At 53.5% G+C, this 6,381-nt stretch overlaps 1 pseudogene; it reads left to right on the top strand.

Moving 5' to 3' along the window:
- Positions 1-450: 450 nt before the first annotated feature.
- On the top strand, positions 451-1,026 carry LOC118980322 (heterogeneous nuclear ribonucleoprotein D-like; annotated as a pseudogene).
- Positions 1,027-6,381: the final 5,355 nt, after the last annotated feature.

The raw sequence follows: 6,381 nt of genomic DNA, 5'->3' as shown, positions 1-6,381 counted from the left end.
GCAAAGCTGTCATTTAGAATGGAGGGGCAGATAAAGTGCTTCCCAGACAAGGCAAAGTTAAAGGAGTTCATCATCACCAAGTCATTAATATATGAAATGTTAAAGGGACGTATTTAAGAAAAAGAAGGTCAAAACTATGAACATTAAAATGACAACAAACTATCAACAGCTGAATCTAAAAAGCAAAAACAGAAACAAACTAAGCTAACAACCAGAATAGAACCAGATTCACAGAAATGGAGATCACATGGAGGGCTATCAGCAGTGAGGGGAAGGGGGAGAATGAGGGAAAGGTACAGGGATTAAGAAACATCAATTATAGGCTCAAATAGACAGGGGAGTGTTAAGAATAACACAGAAAATGAAGAAGCCAAAGAACTTATATGCTCGACCCATGGACATGAACTAAGGGGGAATTGCTGGAGGAAAGCGGGGTACAGGGTGGAGGGGGGCAAAGAAAGAAAAACTGGGACAACTGTAAGAGCATGATCAATAAAGTACACTTTAGAAAATGCTGCTAGTTCATAAGGTCTTGGAGCTGAAGGGACCCAAACTGGATGGCACATTGATAGACCTCCCAAAGAGCCAAAGCTTTAAAAGGGAAGGAACCCCCCTGGAGGTTTTGGTAGGCAGATGAGCCCAGTTACTTCTGAAGAACAGATTAAAGAATACTTTGGAGACTTTGGAGAGATCGAAAATATCGAATTTCCCATGGAAGAAGGGGTTTTTGTTTTATCACACATACAGAGGAGGAGCCAGTAAAGAAATTATTAGAAAGCCGATGTCATCAGATTGGTCCTGGAAAGTGTGAAATCAAAGTTGCCCGCCCAACGGGGTGTATAGGCAGCAGCAGCCACCACAAAAGGGGGGAAGAGGTGCTGCAGCTGGTGAACCGGTGTTACTGGGGCTCACGGCCGAGGTCAGGGCCAAAACCGGAACCAAGGATTTACTAAGCGTGAAGATCGAGGATCTGGCGGCCACCATAGTGCCCGTGGTGGCGGTCAGAACTAGAGTGGCGACGGGTGATGACTAAACGGGTGTCACTATGGGAGCCACGCATAGGGACAGGGATGTGCAGGCTACAACGAGGGTGGCAATCGCCAAGACAATGACCGGCCCCACCAAAGGGGGACATTGAACAAGCAAGAGGCGATTGCTCAAAGAACGTGTCTTGCAGGACGGCATTGAAGACTGGCCTCCGGTTGCTCTAGGAGGGTTTGGGGGGGACTTCCGCAGCCCACGTCCGCAGCCACCCACTAGTTTCCTTTATTTTTACGTTTACTTTGTCTTTTGCTATCTGTGTTATGATTCAGTGTGGATCTGTGTTTATGCAATTTTTATTTGCACGATTTCATGTGAAACCTCAAATAAGTGCTTCCTTATGTGATTGTTAAAAAAATATATGTATCCTCTCCCCCAACCCTTCTGTTCTCCCCAGGGAGACCCTTTCCAAACACCCTGTCACCCTGCCCTGAAACGGGGCTGTCATCCTCACCCCCTTCCTCTCTCCCTGGTGCCCTCACCATTTGGGGGCACCCCCGTATTAGCCAGGTCTCTCCACTGCTCAGCCACCAACCCCCTCACTGCTCTCTCTGCCTCCAGGCTCGCTCCCCACCTGGGCCGCGTGCATGGGGCAGAGAGATGTTCCTCACGGAACAGCTTGACCCCTGTGTTCCCTTACTTAGACCTTTCATGGTTCCCCTCTGCCTTTAGGCTTCAGCCCTACATCCCTGTCCTCGTCTCTAAGGCCCCTCCGAGGCTGGCGGATGCTGATTTCTCCGGGCTCCGGATTCACCCGTCTAAGACAGGAGGTCCATCGAATACACTGATGCACTTGAATGGAAGGCCCTACCGGGTCTCCAGCGCCACGGATCTGGCTCCAGCCACCGGCCCAGCCAAGTGCAGAGAGACGTCCTGGGTCTTCCACTCCCTGCTCATCCCTGCACTTGACTCCCCTTGGACCCCACACTCTGCCCCCATGAGCCAGAGGGCAATCCCATGTTCTCAGTGCCACCCCCAATGCCTGGCTGGCCCTCAGGTGAAAGAAAATATCGCTAAGAGCTACAAGGGTATCTGAGTTTACGCCCCCAGGTTCCCCCCCACCCCCACCACCCCACCCCGGCCCAGATCTGACCATTTCCATTTGTTATTTGTGCCTTAAACCAAAGCTTGGCCTCTCTCTGACTACACAACATTTTTACTGATTTTATGGCCACGGAAATGCTCTTCCTGTCTTCGCATTCACAGGAAAGAGAGAGCCCTGGCCCTGACTCAGAATTGGATTCTAGCTGGAGGCGTCCTTTCTGTGGCTGGCTCCAGGGAGAGGGATTATCTGTTTGTTCCTTGACCTTGAGCGGGAGCTGAGGCAGCCAGAAACTGGAGAGACGGGAGCTGGGAGAGGAAGGGGGGTGCAAGCCGGAGCTGTGGCCCCAGGACTAGCACTCTGCCCCTCAGGACCGGCCACGTGATGGGCAATGAGAGGAGAGGGGGGAGACAGGCCACGCTGCCTGCACAGCGGACGACCAGATGAACTTGGTCCTCCGAGGGCCCCGGGCTGCACTGGCTGCCTGCCCCCACCCCGGTTCCCCTGGAAACTGAACAGAGCAGGTATTCAGGGAGCTGGAGGAGATGTCAACCACCCAGGTAGGCACCGAATCGCCACCCACGCGGAGGCCAGCCAGGGCTGTTACAAACCTGTCACTTGGTGGAGGGTCTCAGGCCAAGCGCCTGGCCTTGACCATGGGGAGCCTGCAGGGGAGGGCAGTGGTGCCTTCAGGGGCGAGCAATGAAGAAATAAAGAAAAGGAGCCCTTCCCAGAAGGGTCTTCGTCCTTCTTCCCCATCCCGGTGTGTGGCTGGAACCTAACACCTTCTGTTCGCCAGGGTCCTGTCTCTTAACGAGCCAACCGTGTTTTTTCCAACTGAACTGGAGGCAAACTTGAAGTAGAGACTGTTTGTTTCCTCCCAAATAACCTCATTCTATTTTTTCAGTCCTCACCCGAGGATGTGATTATTGGCGTTACAGAGAGAGAGAGAAAGGGATTGGTTGCCTCCCGTGTACACCCCAACCAGGCATTGAACCTACAGCCTTTTGGAGTACAGAACGACATTCCAACAATTAATGTGGCCACCCCGCCAGGGCCCAGATAACCTCATTCTCAATACAAAATTAAAACGTGCTCATTGGAAACCATAGAAAGTAAAGATAAGCTCAGTGAAGACACTAAGGCCTCTTTTCATTCCTCCACCTTGGGCACCGGGGCTGGTCTCCGCGGCCGTGGGCTGCCAAACGCAGTCTTTGCCCCGGCTCCTGCACACGGTGGACATGGAAGAACGACTGCGGGTCGGGTCATTTACCTGTTGATGGATCACCCGTTAAAGCCAAAACCACGCCTGGGACCCGCCTGAAGGTAACCACTTGGCGGTGTTTTAAACTCTTTGGGGGTGTGGAGACAGGTACAGAAACCCACATAAAAGCCAAGGGCCCACGTGGCTCCCTGCTCCCTGCGTGCCTGGATAACCAGCACCCGCGAGTAATTCAGATGAGCTTTTTAAACTTACTCGTCCCGGTGTCTAATTCACACCCACGGCAATGGCTCTCCCCAGCCCTCATCCTGTTGCCCAGCTCTCTCGCCAGAAGCTCTGAATTTGCATGCGCCCCAGTTCTGAACCATTGGTCACCCGCCGATGGGGCTCTTCTGTCACTCTCCCTTACTTCCCAGATACTTATGGCCTACACTCAGGGGCCGGACCCTTGTCTGTCCCTCCCAGGCAGAGTGAGTGGCCCGGAGCCCAGGCTCTGGGCCCAAGTCCTGGCCGCGTCACTCGCCAGCCCTGTGGCCACTGGCCAGTCGCTTGACCCCGGGCTGCCGGAGGGGTGGTCCCCAAACTGCTGCCAGCCCAGGCACTGCTTGTTGACACGACGAGAGAAGCCCCAGAGACGGAGAATAATTAGAACTGTTCCTTTCAACTTGCCACTTCCTACGTCCAGCTGCGTCTGTGTGTATGACAAAAGCATCATTCCTGACAGAAAATGTTTCTCCTAAAACTTCCTTCAGCACAGACAGCTGGAGAAGCAGAGCCTTGACCTACTCTGCTGCCTCAGTTTTCTCCTCAGTGAAATGGGAATAATGCTGGCCCCTCATCTTCCCAGGTCCCTGGGGAGAGTGAACGAGTTCACCTACAGAAGCCCCCCGGGATGGTGGCCGGGCTTTCCAAACTCTCATTACATGTCACTGTTGCTGTGATTTTTGTGCGTTGCCCCTACTCTGCATTAAAAACACCAACTTCTCCGAGGAGATGGGAGGGGAAGTGGACCCAGGTCAACACGTCCCACTCCACCCTCATCCCTGAGACCCAGCCAGCCCTCTGATTATGCTTTGAGCCCACCCCCAAATTTGTACGGTGACGTCCTAACCCCCAGGACCTCAGAATGTAAATGTATTTGGAGATAAAGTCCCATGAGAGGTAATTCAGTTAAAATGAGACCATGAAGGTGTCACAGCAAGAGGGTGACTGTCCACCAGCCAAGGACACGGGCCTCAGAAGAAACCACCCCCGCCCGACACATTGACCTTGGACTTTCAGCCTCCAAGCTGTGAGACGAGACATTTCTGTTGTGTAGGTCACCAGTCCTGTCGTATTCTGCCAGGACGGCCCTGGCACCCAGTACTCAGTGGGGGAACAGGGACAGGGTGACCTCCCCTGCCCTTCGGGACAGGGAGGAACGGAGGTGAGTTGCAGGCACCGCGCACGGCAATTCTGAGTTCCCCAGGTGGACACCACGGGGGCCACCTAGTCCCAGGCAAGGGAAAGGCCCCTCAGTTCGTCCCCGCTGTGCCCTCTTGGGGTTGCTCCCAGCCCCCCTTCTCGGTGGACCCTGGGTTGTCCTCTGAAAGGACCTCCTGTCCCGCGACCTTCTGGGCCACGTCGATGAGGACCCCAAGGCCCTCACTGGGGGGCCAGGCAGCTTTCTCTCTCTGCTTTCTCCCCTTTGGGACCCAGACATGGGTTTTTTTCTCCTTTTTAAAAAGATTTTCTCTATTTATTGTTTAGAGACATGGGAAGAAAGGGAAAGAGACAATGTGAGAGAGAAGCATGATTGGTTCCCTCTCACGCACCCTCATCTGGGGTTTGAACCCGCAACCCAGGTGTATGCCCTGACGGGGAATTAGACCTGCGACCTTTCACTTAGCGGGATGATGCCCAACCCACTGAGCCACAGTGGGCAGGGCCCAGACGTGGTTTTAAGTCGTGAACGGCCACAGCCTCTTTTGGCCCAGGCTGGCATCTCTCCTGACGGTGCGACCCTCTTCAGAGCTTCACTGGCTTTCTGGTTGATTTTTTTTTTCAGATTTTATTTATTTGTCTTTAGAGGGGAAGGGAAGGAGGGAGGAAGAGAAACATCAATGTATGGTTGCTTCTCATGCATCCCCTGCTGGGAACTGGCCCGCAACCCAGGCATGTGCCCTGACTGGGAATCGAACCACGATCTTCTGGTTCCTAGGCCCCTGCTCAATCCACTGAGCTGCACCAGCCAGGACTGGCTTTCTGGTTGTTTTCACCCTGCTCCTCAGGCGGAACCACTGCCTGTGGCTTTGCAGATGGACCTAGGACCTCAACTCCACGGCAGGCGCCCTGAGCTGCCGGCGGGTTAACAGAGGGTGCAGTGGCCACGCCCCGTGTGCTCTTACCCAGAGGCCGAGTCTTAATGGACTCTGTCACACAGTGCGTTTCATAGTTGTATTTTCTTTCTTAAGTCTAGAATTTTCTTTATTGGCTGTGTGGATCACCCATTTTGAAGGGTCTCTATGGAAAGTTTGAAATTCACAGTGAGACCTCTCAGTCATACATTTTGGGGACACAGACATAGTCACATTGAAAATTCATGTCTGCTCCAAGATCATATCATGTATTCCAAATGCCAATATGTCAGAAGTGTGACTAAGATGTCATTTGTAACTCAAGTTTTGCAGAATCAACCAACTGCCAGGGGCAGGGACTGTGTCTGTTTTGCCCACTTGTCATGCGGAGAGAGAGCTGTTCCAAAACTGGCCCTGGGTTCTCCCTCTAACTGTCTGGGAGACAAACGGCAGTGGAGTGGGGTTGTCGCACTGTGCTCCCTCGGGGGTGGGGCGCTGGTGCCCAAGCTCCCAGCTGCTCTGCCTCTCCCCAGGGGCTCCAGCCTCCCCCGCCCCCACTGAGATGCCGGCGGAATCTCTCTTTGTTTCTCTTTCATCGGACAGCAACAGCGGCGAGAAATGTTTCCACTTTTCAGCTCTGCACATCCAGAATGTCTGGATTTCCTCTTTTCTTCTCACCCCTGCATGCAGACTGGCCCATTCCCTTGGGCGCTGAGCTGTGTGCAGCGGTGTCTGGTGAA

Source organism: Sturnira hondurensis, unplaced genomic scaffold, assembly GCF_014824575.4.
Source record: "Sturnira hondurensis isolate 20B ecotype Veracruz unplaced genomic scaffold, ASM1482457v3 Scaffold0022908, whole genome shotgun sequence".
NCBI lineage: Eukaryota > Metazoa > Chordata > Mammalia > Chiroptera > Phyllostomidae > Sturnira > Sturnira hondurensis.
Note: the sequence above shows the minus strand (reverse complement) of the source record. Positions and strands in the feature narration are given on the sequence as shown.